Source organism: Emydura macquarii, unplaced genomic scaffold (genome assembly GCF_026122565.2).
Source record: "Emydura macquarii macquarii isolate MOO-44397 ecotype Brisbane River unplaced genomic scaffold, CSIRO-AGI_Emac_v2 contig_1253, whole genome shotgun sequence".
Lineage (NCBI taxonomy): Eukaryota > Metazoa > Chordata > Testudines > Chelidae > Emydura > Emydura macquarii.
In genome coordinates, this window is record NW_027131390.1 from 69,927,805 (window position 1) to 69,943,967 (window position 16,163).

General features: G+C 40.3%; 1 protein-coding gene across 1 annotated transcript in view; it reads left to right on the top strand.

Moving 5' to 3' along the window:
- The first annotated feature begins 8,076 nt into the window (after positions 1–8,076).
- The window catches only part of ZNF385B (zinc finger protein 385B), a 245,389-nt gene continuing 237,302 nt past the window's right edge, over positions 8,077–16,163 (top strand). The window contains exon 1 of the mRNA XM_067549093.1: positions 8,077–8,138. The gene's annotated coding sequence lies outside the window, so the exon portion shown is untranslated. The remainder of the gene's footprint in view (positions 8,139–16,163) is intronic.

A 16,163-nucleotide genomic window follows, 5' to 3' on the forward strand; every position in this document is an offset into this window, starting at 1 on the left:
GAGCATTCTGACCCTGATCCAATAAAGCATTTAACCACATGCTTAACTTAAAGCATGTGTTTGTTTTTTGCTGGATAATGGCCAGAGTATGCAGGATTTACCCTATAATTCTGGAGTGCACACTTTTGTAGGGGAAATCTCTGCTTGGAATGGGGCTGTGGATGACACTCCCCCCTGTTTTTGCAGAATGGGTCTGTTGCTTCCATGACATTGCCATTTCTCTCTAGGGCCTTTCCAGAGACCCCTAAGCTCGGGCTCTGTGATGTCTGGGCTCTGCACAGTTTTGTGGGGTAGGGACTGGGCAGAACCAGCTGTGCCATAGTGCCATCCGCTGCAGGCAAACTGCATTTTTTTTGTGAGGAAATCTGACCAGGAAAAAGTGGTGAGTTGTGACGGAAAAAGAAATGAGACTTGAACCTTTTTTGTTGTTTTGATATGTAAAGAAGGCCTGAAAAAAAAGTCTTCTAGTCTAGACAGGACCTGACTCTTTGACATCTGGCAGACTAGTGTAAATTATGACATCAAAAGGGGTAAAAGATGAGCTATTAAGAGGGAAGGAACTTTTCCTCAGACCATTTAAAGCTTTTTGGCTTTACTCTGTGCTTTAATATCTGTTTAACTTCAGTTAAACTAGCACTATGAGCAAAGAGAGCCATTGTTATATTCAACACCAAGTTACCCCTTCAGTTTGTGTAGTTTGACAACTAAACAATTTTATCTCCTGCTGTTCTGTGACAAAACCAGGACAGATCAAACTTTACATTCCTGATATTCCTTTCTTGCCCTGCACCTTTTAAAGTAAAATATCTTTTAGGCCCTCTTCATATATCAAAGAAAAACAAAACAAGCTACAATCTCCATTTCCTGAAAATCTACCTTTAATGCAGCAAATCGATCACTGGAAGGTTCCTTGAGCAGGTGCTACTGCTCGAGTTGGAGCAGCACATGGGTACTCAGGTAATAGGGGCACAATTCTGATGGGGAGGAGGGGGTGCTGCATTTTCAGAACGAATGTATTGAGTGTTCTGTATCTGTATTAAGTTATTTCAGCATCTTAATGGGTCCTAAACTTTAGCAGTTAATATCTTAATTCGAGCTATGTGCCCATATGATGGGAAAATTCAGGCTTTAAAGAAACTTACACAAACCAAAACCAACCCCCACTACGAAAGGATTTAGGGAAGTGCGATTGACTCTTATTTTTGAAATTATGTAGGATATAGGACCTGTGGTAACAGGTAGAAATGCAAGGAGTCCCTAGGTTAAGAACATGTCCTCCTGTTGAAAATTCTTGTTTAGTAGATTTACTTAACCACCAATAATATTGCCATTCAAAAATCCATTGTCAAGCCGCAGAAAAATCATACTTTTTATTTAAATTGGGTGCTTAATTGCCTTCTAGTTATGAGCTTTTAGGGTTTGTTTTCAAGCTCTTCTCCACAAAGACAAGAAATGTACTTTAAAAGTACTGTTAAAAAAAAAAATTAAAATTCCCAGGTAATCATATGACGCCAGGAGCCAGGGCTTTAAGAAAAACATCAAATACCAAGGGACTTACAATGAGCTTGTGAAAGTTGGTGTGACAGGGCCCTATTAGTAGACTACTAATACTCTACTATTAGTAGAGCTCAGCTGTGAGCAATTAAACACTTTCTGTTGGGGAATTATGAGCACCTGGGTGGTAATCACTGGGGATAATGATGTAATTGGGAGGATATAAGTGGAAGGAACAGGAAGCAAGGGGAGGCTCAGAAGGTGAGCCTGGGTGAGGAGTGGCTGTGGGGAAGCCCTCCCTGTGCTGTAAGCTTTCCACTGTAATGCTTTGTGAGGAAAGAATAAATACATACTTGTGAAGGGGGTAAAAACCTGGTGTGTTTGACAGTGAGACCACACGAACTGGCCAGGCAATGAAGTACACTGGGTACCGAGGGAGGTGCTCTGGGACACTAGGGCAACACTGCACTGATCTATGGAGTGTTACAAATAGCAGAAATGTCAGCTGGATGGGGCGGGTGCTTTGCACTTAATAGAGTTGAACCTTTCGGTGTCTGTGATATTTCAGTATGTGATATCTGACATCAACACAATGAGCCAGATATTGTCCATATGCTCTCTTAAGTCTGAGTTTTTAGGCATTTAGCAGTGAAACTTCTTGTTAGTCCTCTTTATTCAGTTGCCTCTTAAGCGCTATCCAGCAAGTTGTAATTTGAATACAGGGCAAGTGGATAGGCAAGTATCAGTGTGGGGAGGGGAGCTCATTAACCAGCTGAACTATTGAGATGGAACAGATGAGCAGTTTGTCAGAAGGATGCTGTAACTGACTAAGCATAGTATTCATACTGCTGATGGAGCTGTAAGTTGCAAAAAATAGTGATGATATCTTTTTTCCCTCCCTTATGACCAAAATGCTTAGGGATTTGAGAAAACCATCCAGTATCGCTAATAGAGTGGGCAACTCAGACAAAGAGGAGAAAAATCTGTTGAAATAAGATATGAAAGTGGGCGGTAAAGTATGAAGCTGAATCTACAGAAGAGCTGAAAGTTTGAAAACTGAGCTGGCCAAGATGAAGTCTCATGAGACTAAAATCCACCTTTGAAGAAAAACCTCAGCTATAAACATTAGAGAAAAAGCTTCTCATTATACACCTCAGTATTTTAAAGTGGGGAAAACTCTGTTCACATTTGTGTCTTTGGGTATATTTATTCAGAGGAGGTTAACAGTCAATTGTCATGGTGGCCACCTTCATCAGGAGTTTATCCCGTATTAAGATGACATTTTTATTGGAGTAGTGTGCTTGAATTCCTGTGAAGATTTCAGATTCTTAGTCATAAAATAATACATGAAGAAATGTTTGTGCCCATAAGGAGATAATGAGTCAGCTATAGTATTTATGCAATCGTCCTGAAAAGACTATAAGAATAATTATAATTATATTTGTGAGATTTTTATGATCCTGTCTCTTTGCAGTAAATTAACTTTATTGGAGTATTGAGTTTGAACTGCATCTTGGCAGCTCGAACACACGTCATGTTTGTGTTATGTTTCTCACCCGCAGCGGTACACACAGATTGATTGTCATTTTATTGCAGAAGCCAGAATAACTATTCTGCTATGATGTAAGAAGAATCAGAAGTCCATCAGTTGCACGAGTATCCATTTAAATGAGGTTAGGGAATCTGGCTGTACACAGAACCTGGAAAACCCTTACTATATTCCTCTCTATATTTGGATGATATGGTTGTGCAAAACGGACTGGGGGAAAAACAACCCAAACCTCCTCTTTCCAGAGATCCTTCCGCAGATTACCATTATTACAATTTTGACATCTGGTAGATGTAATTTATTTTTTTTAAAAAGTTACCAAAAAAACCCCCAGTGAGCAGTATGCTATTATTTAGATACTTGAGCTTATCAATTGCTTGCTTGTGCTTGCAAACAACATCTAATAGTGATCCTAGCGAAAATGTTGAGGGATAAACAAGTGAATCTTATTGCTGACTGAAAGAGCATCGTGGTCACCACGCCCAAATACTTCTAGCAGTCTGACCAACTAATGCAATGTGTCCTGGTCGGCTCCGCTCTTCTGAAGCCATGCTCGCATTCTGAAATCTGTTTTTTAGGGCGAGAACTTAAATAGCAATAGGGTTTTTCATTAGCACAAACAATGGTGTAACACATTTACTGTGATGCGAGGATTAACGCTTGCTGCCAGGAAGCATTACCCATTTTCTGGTGTTCTGGATCTTGTTTGAGTGTTCTTCCTTGGAATGACATGGATAACATATCTGGCATGTCTATATACTTTTTTCTGTAAAATTTTCTTTAGATCTTGAGAGCTTATTGATTCTTGTTCTTGTGTATGGCTTCTGACCGCACAAATAATTAAATATTGGGTAAGTGATATAGTCACTTATTTATTGATTTTTACAAAACAGATAAGCAGACAACAGATCCTTGGAATGACCAACGGACAAATTGTAGAATTACCATATATATATATAATATTCTTGAAGTGCCTAATTGCCCAAGATCAGGATTGAGGCATAAAACATGTAATAAGAGACTGATCCAAACAAATGTGACAAGATGAAGGGAATGAGAGGAAGGATATAACCTAAACAGAGTGATCACGCTGGCAAATGCCATGTTGATGGTTCTTTATAAGCATTTTCCTTGTTTGACTTTATGTATAGTGGGAAATGGTGTGAGCAGAGAGAAGGGATGAATTAATAGGAACATGAGTAGGAAAAGGAAGGAAAATATGATTAAGGGAGGGTGTGAGGAAAGGATAAAGAGGAAGGCTGATGGTGAGGTTGAAGTAAGGGAATCTGAGGGAGGAGTGGAAGGGAGTTGGAGAAATCAATCCGTAGGCAAGAAGAATAATGTCCAAAATCAAAATATAAGGAGAGAGATGGGATGGAATGTCAATGTTTTGAAGGAGCTGCTGCTAATGCAGCTGCTTCTGCTTACAGCTACTGGTAGGGTATGGGAGTCACTTTGCTTCAAGGGTCTAATTCGACCCCCAGTTTCCTCTAAGCCCATGTAGTTGAGGTTGGGGGTTCCGCATGAGCCGTAGTGTCCTGTGCAGAGGGTCCCCCTGCTTGTCTAGGACCAGTGGGGGGGAGGGGAATAGTCCCAACCAATGCACTGTGACTTACACTAAAGGTTCACCTTGATACGGTGTTAAAATACAACTTATCGTGTCTATGCTAAGGCTTTAAAGTTTTGTAAACCCTACCTTTTATCCGAGTCTAGACCTAACCTTTAAACTAACCTGGTAGTTCTCAAAAAGTCTTCTATGCTTGATAGCAGATGGCACATGCCTTTGTTTAGCCTTACATGTAATAATATCTTGGTCTGTGTTAACTGCCTCAGGACAAAATCAGCATCCCACCAGTCACCATCTGGCAAGGCATAGATAATATCAGAGAGATCAGAGCACTCTACCATTTGTGAATGTCCAAACAAAGAAATCTCCTGTTAACACTCCAGACTGTACTGCTGAAGTCAGTGTACACAGTCTTGAGCAAAATGCTAAATTTCTGTGCTTCAGTTTGTCAGTAATATCGAGCTGTTTCCTTTCTCCCATCCTTGTCTTTTCAGTTTAGACTGTAAGCTCTTTGGGGCAGGTATTATCTGTTTGTACACTGTCTGGCACAAGGGGGCCATGATTTTGGTCGGTGCCTCTGTAATAAAAATAACAATGTTGGTGGATGTACTGCAGTTTTGTCTAGATGCCCTAACTCAGATCGGAGTCCCATTGTGCTCGGAACTTTACATACATGTTATAAGAGACGTTCCCTACCCTGATGTCTTTACCGTCTAAATAGACAAGATAGAAAAGGGGTGGAAGGAGAAATAGGCACAGAGTGGCAAAATGAGTTGTCTAATGTCACACAGTTCATAATCGAGGTCTCCTGTTGCTTAATCTAATGCCCTGTGTATTAGACCACATTGCCTCTCAATAAAAATGGTTTGTCGAATTAATTTATTTGCCACAAAATACTATTTTTGTTCAAAAGGTTTTTTCAGGTTTGTAGCTCATATGGACAATTCATCAAATACACAGTGATGTTTTAGATAGTGATGCTAGTCGGGTGTGATACTATGGAGTAAAATTTGCTGAGTGTAAGCATCTTTGAAAGGAGGACATCTTTTATTCCATCTTGTACTCTGTTTTATGCTATAGTAAAGATTTTGTTAACAGATATAACAGATAAGTATAACAGATGCCTTATCTGGACTTCACCTGGTCTGTATAGCTGGTCACTTTGCTCATGCAGTCAGTTGTTTTGGTTTTACAATCAGCCTAAAGAAAACTGAAGTACTGTGCGAGGGAAGTGCATACCTGCCCAAATATCAAGATCGAGACCACTCCTCTAAGTTTTGCCATGTAGGGACTAGGCTGTCACAGAATGCCAAAATCATGGAGCAGGTCCTTAAGGAATCCATTTTAAGGCACTTGGAAGAGAGGAAGGTGATCAGGAACAGTCAACACGGATTCACCAAGGGAAAGTTGTGTCTGACCAACCTGATTGCTTTCTATGATGAGGTGAGTGGCTCTGTGGATGTAGGGAAGGCGGTGGATGTGATATACCTTGACTTTAGCAAAGCTTTTGATACTGTCTCTCACGGTATTCTTATCAGCAAGTTAAAGAAGTATGGGTTGGATGAATGGACTATAAAATGGATAGAGAACTGGCTAGAGCATAGGGCTCAACGAGTAGTGATCAATGGCTCCATGTCTAGCTGGCAACCGGTCACAAGCGGAGTTCCCCAGGGGTCGGTCCTGGGGCCGGTTTTGTTCAACATCTTTATTAATGATCTGGAGGATGGGGTAGATTGCACCCTCAGAAAGTTTGTGGATGACACAAAGCTAGGGGGAGTGGTAGATATCCTGGAAGGTAGGGATAGGATACAGAAGGACCTAAACAAACTGGAGGATTGGGCCAAAAGAAATCTAATGAGGTTCAACAAAGAAAAGTGCAGAGTCCTCCACTTAGGAAGGAAGAATCCCATGCACAGCTATAGACTGGGGACTGACGAGCTAGGCAGCAGCTCTGCAGAAAAGGACCTGGGGATAACAGTGGATAAAAAGCTGGATATGAGTCAGCAGTGTGCCCTGGTTGTCAAGAAGGCTAATAGCATATTGGGCTGCATTAGGAGGGGCATTGCCAGCAGGTCACGGGAAGTGATTATTCCCCTCTATTCGGCATTGGTGAGGCCGCATTTAGAATATTGTGTCCAGTTTTGGGCCCCCCACTACAAAAAGGATGTGGACAAGTTGGAGAGAGTCCAGCGGAGGGCAACCAAAATGATTAGGGGGCTGGAGCACAGGACTTATGAGGAGAGGCTGAGGGAACTGGGCTTGTTTAGTCTTCAAAAGAGAAGAATGAGGGGGGATTTGATAGCGGCCTTTAACTACCTGAAAGGGGGTTCCAGGGAGGATGGGGCTAGGCTGTTCTCAGTGGTGGCAGATGACAGAACAAGGAGCAATGGTCTCAAGTTGCAGGGTGGGAGGTCTAGGTTGGACATTAGGAAAAAGTTTTTCACTAGGAGGGTGGTGAAGCACTGGAATGGGTTACCTAGAGGAATCTCCATCTTTAGAGGTTTTTAAGCTGAGGCTTGACAAAACCCTGGCTGGGATGATATAGCTGAGGTTAGTCCTGCTTTGAGCAGGGGGTTGGACTAGATGACCTCCTGAGGTCCCTTCCAACTCTAATATTCTATGATTCTAATTGATGCAGTTAGTCATCGCATAGTGAAGGTCAGCTCTGCCTTTGGAATGCTGTCACACTGCCTACAGAATGGTAGGGGCATCAAAATAAATGCTAAGATAAACATCAGTTGTAAGCATGACTGCCTAACACTTTCTGTATGGTTGTGAGACATGGATAACATATCCACCATCACATTAAGAAACCTAATCAGTTCCGTATGCACTGTCTTCCATTTGTTTGAAGGGTCAAGTATTGGGAGATGGGTCCCAATACTGAAATCCTTAATTGTTGTCAGATGTCTGGCATTCAAAGCAAGCTAATAAAACCTCAACTGTGTTGGTCTGGGCATCTTGTTCATATGGCTGACTTGGAATATGCCATCTATTCCATATAGATTCCATATAGATTCCATGCCGGCTCTTCATATGTATGTTTCTCCAAATCATATACTTCTGGGGTTTTGTTACTAGTGAAGAACAAAGTCTGAAAACAAAACTGCATGAAATTTTTCACAGTTCAATGGTGTATTTCCTATTAAACTTCAGACTGAAAAAAACTTCAGTTATGAAATAAAGACCATGAGTATGTAAAGATGCCACCAAATAATGCTTCTAAAATGCTAAAGTGATCAGTTAATTTATATTTCTCTTTGCAGAGAGACTTCCTCCTTATTAAACCCAAAAACTGCATTAGTACAACGTTATGGTTGCACAGATAAAAATCAGAAGAAATTAAGGCCTCCATTCTTCTAAGTTTTGTGGATATGTTTAATTCACTGAGTACTGCTTAGTCCTGCCGTGCTCAATGGGACTACTTTCAGCACAGAAAGATAAGCACATGCCTACGTGTTTGCAGGGTCAAAAACGAAGATTCCAGCAAAAACGTTAATATAGTCACATAGATCTTTACATATTGAGGTATGTATTCTAATATGAACAATGATGTATTAAGCTATAGTTCACATTTAACAAGAAAAATTGGAACAGAAAATAGATGAGTGCAGGTCACTAAGTTGAAGTGACACTGTCAACTTGAAATCTAGTCAGTTTCAACAAGTGATTTAGGTGTAGATTCAGATGCTGCAGCTTATCTGGAGTCCACCTGCCAATTCTTTGCAATCATATCGACGTGATTTTCTTTGTTGAATCATGAGTCAAAAATTAAGACTCCATGAGCAGTACTACCAGACATGGAGGTATGTCTCTGCCTTTGTATTCGCTCCAGTGCTAAGGGAAAGCACTGTCTGAAAATCCTTTTTTAAGGAGTCCTGTGTATTGTGTCAATCTGAATTTCTTGGATGCTGTTTTAGGTACATTTGTACGTGTACTCCTACATATTGACTGCTTTTCAGTCAGTACTATGTTTTTTCTTTCTACCAATGTACTTTGTGTTGCCTTCAGTGGAAGAAAGCCACTACAGCTTTGTAAATGTATTTGATGAGTCCTTTATATGGACTGCCTTCAGTTATTATTTCCATGTGGAATTGAATTCAACCCTGTGTAGGGATGTAGCTGCAGAATTGGAAAATGTGGCAGTGCCTCCCCTGGATCTGTTGTGGGGACACACACACTTGGTAATAAATAGTGAAGACATAGTAATCATGTCTTTAATCTTTTGATCAGATCACTAACACAGTCCAACTTCCAGAGCTCTGTGCATGAGGAAAGATAATTCCAGATCTCTTGGTTATCAGATTTCAAAAGCCATCAAGCGAATAGTAAGGTCTTTGTATGTCAGTGCTTTGCCAACCTCTGTTCACAGATGGATAACTAACAATTTAATTTTAATAAGCTGGAAACTTTCTTGGCCAAACTCTGCCATTGTACTGGTATAAATGCAGTGCAACTCCATGGGCTTCAGTGGATTTGTGGATTGGTACCAGTGTAGCTGATGAATGTATCCCCTTTTTTATCCAGTGGGTTTCAAGTTGAAAGATGCACCAGTAAGTAGCTGCTCGAGTGACATTAGCCCAATAATAATCTTTCAGATTTTCATAGGGTTCATGTGTCCCATTGAACTGTAGGTTTCTTTTTATTTTGGCATATAAAATCCTTTAGTTTGGTTGTCTGACATTATACCCAAAAGTGATAGCCTGTGGCTAAACTGAGAGGAGGATGGAGTAACCCCATCTTCCGAATTTGTCATGTGATTATATATATTTAGCACCTCTTTTTTGTCTGGAAATGCAAACAACCTATTTATCTGAATTCTTTTGAGGGCCCCTGGAGTAGCCTCTTCTTTGAGTCCCAAGTGTGGCATCTGGAGCCTCTGGCATCTGCTCCAAGAGCCTGTTAGTGCTTCTACCAAGACGCTGGTATTGATTTCCTCAGGAGCTCCAGTAATTTGGAGATTTGAGCAAAAGTGTCTCCTCTTCACATATTCAGTAACGTCCTGAGGACTGATGTTTTTCAGCTCAGCAGTCTCGTGCTCTGTCTGGATTTCCCTGTCGTGGCTATCTCTAATCCTTTGTTTAGCTAGCCCAGATCTTATTATGTGGTTCTCAAAGTTCTCATTTGATTCCATGAGCTCTTATGCGGTACCCCTCTGTTGTGAAGGAGATATTGTTCCTGTTTAATTGCTTTCAGTGCAGTTGAGATACTTCTTTCCATCCTGTTGCCTTCCCTTTTATACAACAAAAGCTTCAGAATTCTTTTGTTGTGTAGCTTCCCATTACTTTTTTTGTTCTAATCAGGTGAATTCTACATGTTAAGAAAATGTGGGGTAACTCTTGTTTCTGTAAATTGGCTTTGTGTCCTCCTAGAATCTTTGAGTGAAGGGAGAGTAACAGCCAGGTACCAATACTTTGCTGGAAGCCTTGGTCATCTATTTTTTCCTCCTTTTACTTCTCTCTGCTACATCCCCTTAGCTAGGACATTGACATGGGGGAAAGAGTGCAGGCTGCATGACAAGAGGGACTGTTGTACTCGCCCTCAGACGTTCAGGTACATACAGAAAAACGCAGTCTGTCAGAAGCGTTTTTACTGTAATAGGTATCTTCTTCCTTCTTCCTTCTTTCATAAAAATAATGTGATTATTCAGTATAATAAATATTCAAGCATTCAAAAAATTAAAAGATTCAGAAATACAAAAGTATAGATCTGTGATGGACTTGCTGCACTCACTGCCGGACTGGCACCTCCTGCTGGTGGTCTGGGAATTAGCTCAAGCAGTTGCCCTGTCTTCGGCCCGTGCTCCGTCATTCTTCCTTCTTGCCACCGTCAGGACCCACAGCGTCTTCTTCTGGACTCGGCCCTCTAGCCAAGCCACAACCCGTGTTCTCCCTCCCCCTTCCCTTGCCTCTGGGAGGAATTTGACAGTCCTGACTCTGCCACTTCAGTGGCCGTTGCAGTCCACCAGCACTCCACTGGCGGTCTGGGAGAGGCAGGGAGGGACCCAGGCCCGCCCACTTCTCCAGGCCCTGGCCCAGGGACCCTGTGTGCAGCGACCTTCAACCGCCTCTTTCCCCAACTCCTTAATAGACTTCCATGGACCACTTACCCACAGGCCCAGTAACTCTTCTGCCTTTGTATCAGGGCCTCCGGCTCATGCAGAGCCCCAGCGGTCAGCCACTGCACTTGTCCAGGGTGCTGCCTTCCTTTAGCTTGCAGGGCAGCTAGCCTTCCCTCCCTGAGATCCTGGGAGTGACTGCCCCTGCTCTGCTTGGCAGCTTTCTTTTATACTGGGCTTCTGGGCCCTGATTGACTATCCTGCAGTCCCTTCCCATTGGCTGCTTCTCCAAGGACCCTTTTAACCCCTTCCTGGCCAGTGCGGGGCAGACACCCCACCACAAGATACTAATATGAAAGTGCTGTGTAATGTAAAGACTGTTCATGAAACTAAAGTTGAAGTCTTCTTGGATAATGGCATCTGAATTTCTCCACCAATCCATCCAGGTTCAGTTTTGAAGTCAAATCGCTTTCCTGTGGCAGGTTTTTCTTTCATGGGTCATACTCCTCTTTTAGTGAGATAAAATTCTTTTCAGACAAGAAAAGGAATTCCAACAAGCTGCAGCTGATGTTCCAAACAATAAGACCACTAAAGATATTTTAAAAACATATGGGAAAGCCTCCTTTAATTCTTTGACAGAACCTAGAACTCCTTCAAATTCTTTACCATTTCTCATATCCATTTAAATACAGCCATTTCAACTCTCCCCTTCTCCGTATCTAATCTAAGCAAGTCAACCAAAACACACAGATACAGTGATTCCAATTTCAAGAAGTCTGAAGAGCTGGTGGAATAGATTGTTGATAAGCTTTTGTATAACTTTGAGTTCTTTTCAGAAAATCTGCTTTGCAATTCACCACTGGTTTGATCAATCAACTTATGGTCAGTCTAGGACCACAGATACTCATTTACACTTTGGAATCCTCACAAGTGCTCAGTAACTATGGAATCTTGAAATTTTTGGAGCAATACTTTGACTGTTTTGGTAGCACATCTTAATGTTGATGCTGCATCTTTCAAATGAATAAAATGAAGTTATAAAATTAGTAAATTATTTGTATGCTGGATCTACCACAACAAGTTTTGGAGCTTTCCTCAAGATAAAGGATTTTTTATAGGTGCTGAAGAGCCTGTTTTAGTTTTATTTTGTGTTTTTTCTCCCTCTCTTTTCCTCTTGGCATGGTGATTTGTGGTTGTTCAGGATGGGGAAAATTCCCACCTTTCTTAGGCTTGGTCTACACTTCATGGTTAAGTCAACATAAGCTGCTTGTAGGCGACCGAGCTGTGAAAGTGTCTTCACTTAAATCTGGCTCCCGCTGACATAAGTGCCTGTCTAAATTAATTTAGTAACACCACCTCCATGAGTGGTGTAATTAAGTCAACGCAGTGTCAGTCTAGACACTGCATTGCTTACGTCAACAGTTAGACTATACCACAATGCCCCACACTGACAATGCAGTTGATAAAAGTGCTCCTGGTGAGGACGTGCACCATTGACACAAGGAGCCAAGCGTGTGCGTACATACACACAATTGATTTTATACCTGCGGTGGCTGTATGCAGACATAAATTAGGTCGACATAATCTTGTAGTGTAGACATGGCCTTAGTTTTCCATGGGTAGGTTTTTTTCCATCCAATTTCATGTTCTCAGTGTTTTCCCATTAACTTTAATGGTCCATCCATTGTCTTTTCCAGGTTGTACATTGTCATGTACATGGAGCTAGTCTGGTGGCAGATGTGGACCCTCCCTGTCTGATTTTCACCTCTCTGTATTGAGGGTGCAGCTGAATGTTGCAGCACAAATTATGAGCATGGTTTTATATACACAAATACATACATTCATAATCAGTTTGGTTATTATGAGATATATAGAGGTTCAGAACATTACAAGCTTTTATAAGAGAGCTGACTTGATATGTATGTATATGCAATAATGTTGTGTACAACCGGTTGAGTCAATTGCCTATGTTTGGGGTTCAGACCCTTTGTTCTCCCTTCGGAGGACCCTGGTAGTTATAGAAATATAGAACTAACAAAAAAATTACTTTGTAGTTTCTCTTTCTTGCTGCAGTTCAATCAGCTATTGTGTTCAAGTAAACTAAGCAGTTTTCTTGTTTCATTAAACCTTTGCCTTGAGAGAGTGCATTTGATTAAAAACCAGATTTGATTAAAAACCATAGCAGCTTCCATTCCACCAGCATTGCCAGGGGTGCATACATCCTCCAAGGAAACAAAAGGTCTTATAACTGGCAATAGGGTTGAGAGTACATCTAGGGGTTCCCCGTGACTCTGTAGCAGTGTCATTGGACAGTCCATCAAAGGTTCTAGAGGAGCATTTCATTTTTAGTCAGCCCATCCATGCACCCTCATACACCCTGAAAGGAGCATTTCTCCTTTTTCTGAGTTATTTCTACAGAGGAAGAAAAGAAATTTCCATGGGAGCAGTACCCATTCATGTCCTCCTTAGCTACGTACGGGGCTGCTCTGGTTCATGCAAAAAAATTAAAAAAAAAAAAAAAACTAGCAACAACAAAAAAGGTCTCACATTTTTCCCTCTGCTGGAATTTCCTAATTTTAAACGCAAGCATTTATCTGTAAATATTAGAGAAACTCCTCTGTTTTCTAATTGGAGAGTAAAGTTAGCATTCACTTTACAGTAGAACTTGTAAAAGAGATTTAATAAGCAATTGCGTGTTTTGAGAGACCATCTCCAAATATAATGGTACAATTCTGTTCTCCATCTTCTTGAAAATACCTCAGTTAATAAACTAGGGTGTGTGTGTGTCTGTCCGTCCGTCCCCCTTAGTGGTTGTTTAAGACAGGTTCCATTATATATATATATATGATATTGATTTTTTTCTTGTATACAGTTGTTTCTGTTCCTTGTTAAGTTTGTAAATATCAGTGAAAACAAATCTAATTGACATCATATGCTATTTGATGAGCATGTTGTTTGTAGGAAGGGCTCCTGTGGCCTAAAGAGCAATGAGATGCACACTGTTAAAGAAAGAGGCACAAGAGGAAATTAAGGGGAATAACAAAAGCGGATGTTGGTGAGAGGATTAAAATCAAAGAAAGAAAACAATCCTTCAAAACCCCCTTGTTAGAGAGAATCCAGTATTTATAGGAGAGGGCAGTGATGGTAAGCCACCATTTTTTTCAAAATTTCATAGGAGGTTGAGCCTTACAGTTTCCTGGTCTGTAATAAGCAATTTTGGAAAATGGAGCAGTGGAAATGGATAATATCTTTAACTTTGTGTGTGTTGACATTATTTGCAACTTTGTGAAAATCAACAATTTGGAAAACATTTAAGTAATTAAAATTATATTTTGATTCGACTTATTTTAATATTTAATTTTAGAGCGGAGTGGTTTTTCTTTTTTCAGTGATTGTTCTTAAAAGGGTTGATGAGTTCTAAATTTGACCTATTCCAAAAGCCACCCTCTTGTTTTTTCCGGTTCTAGCTGTCTATACAGCATTTGGTGTATTAAATCTTATTTGGAATAAATAAACTTAATACTGGCTTGGGTATGAGTACTGTCACTTGGAGTAGAGAGAGGGAGGAGGATGGTGGACCATAAATAATTGTTACGATAAATAGCAGCTTATAAAATGAAAGAGGTGTCTAAGCAGCAGCCCATCAGCTTGTCAAATGGTGCATCATGTAGGAGCATATAACAGTGCTGCTACAAGTAGTACAGATAATTTTCAGTAGAGTCCAAAATGGCTTACTAGAGGCCAGACTTATTAACCTTCTGGGGGTTCTGCAAGGTCATCTTTTCTTTCAAGTACTGTACTGAAGAAGGTTTGGGGATAGGTAGAGGCACTGGAGACGGAAGGATAGCTACAAAAATTGAGCTGACACAAAATAAAATGCACATGCAACTACAAACCAAACCAAACCAGAAGGCTGAATTCTGGTCTCATTTATGCCATTTAAATCCAGAATAACTCCACTTTCTCTAATGGAATTACTCTACAATTTACTCCAGGCTAATTAAGATAATAGTCTGTTCCAGTACTTCTAATTTTAGGTTAACCAGCATTCAGGTTGTCACTTTTTAAGGAAAACAAAGCAAAACAGTTGCTGCACAAATAATTTTAATTTTCTGAATTACCTTTTTCTGAACAGCTAATGTTTGTGTTGAGAAACTACCATCTGTTTTTGCAGTATAAAAAGAATCAAATGTTAAATATCCTCAAATGTGTTAGTGAAGATGCTGTCAGCAGTTTGTCACACTATACCATTCAAAATAGTTTTATGTGTACAAGAATAGCAAGCTGACTTTCTGTTCATGTGGATTACCCTTCTATTTTTAGATATGTAAAATCAAAATATGAAGGTGCCAAAAACAGTATTTGCTAGTGAGCTGTATGCTGACCTAACATGGCCATTATGTCATGAAAGTATATATCATTAACCATTTATTCCTTGTCAGTCACACATGCAACTCCTAACAGTCCAACTTCCGATACAATTTTAAACTACAGTATTTTGCGAGCTGTGCTACATGCTCAGGGAGTAGTGGGGGAGGGTTAAAATAGTCTTGATTAGATATATCTGGGAGTAGTACTGGAGAGCTGGAAGCCTGATAAAATATACTGCCTCTTTGAGGATTTTAGGAACAAAACTGAGATTTTATTGTAGGAATTCTTTATACCTTTCATTTAGACTAAAGAAAAAAGCAACAGATCTTTAGAAAGGCAAATGGTTCCCAAGACATATGGGAGATCTTTCAGGATTGGCTTCAAAATTCTCCTGTGCTTCTTTTAACACTGTTGGATACCAAGCACAAGGCATTATGCATATGCTGTTCACCACAGTATCCCAGTGGAACTTTTTGCCCAGATGGTGCAAACCATATGTTTTCATATATTTTTAGATATATTTACTAAATACTGTATAGGAAAATGAGAGGTAATAAGAGTTTTCCAAAGCCTTCTATAGCAAAGATTTCTAGAGTAATGCTCTGGAGGCATCTACATAATGGGTTTTCCAGTCCTGTCCTTAGTGTGAAATTCACAGCAGTGCAGAGAGACCATGCAAGCCCCTATGTCCCATTTAAACTACTGAATGAAATTCACTCCAATGTGGGTGCCCAGTGCAAGATCTCCCTTATACTTGAGTTATGCATAGAGACTTCTGTGGGCCATCTACGCAGAGATAGGTTTTACCCATAGTAAATGCCTAAGAGATGTACAATACATATTTCAGTCAACAGCAACAAGTTTAGGATTGAAGAAACCATTTTGAAAACACAAGTATGCAGAAAATCTATTTCATTTGTTACTTTTTATACCTGTATCTCCCACAACTCTTTTTTGACTGTTACTTAAGAGAGAATTTTGCTTGCTTATATGGAAGTTGTTGCAATATATCTTTTTCTGTATTCCTTTTGCTGGCATGACTCCACAGAGGTATGCTAATCTAATTACATTTCTAGAGTAGTAGTCTTTTGAAGTATCAGCTAATTAGGAATGGGCGTTACAAA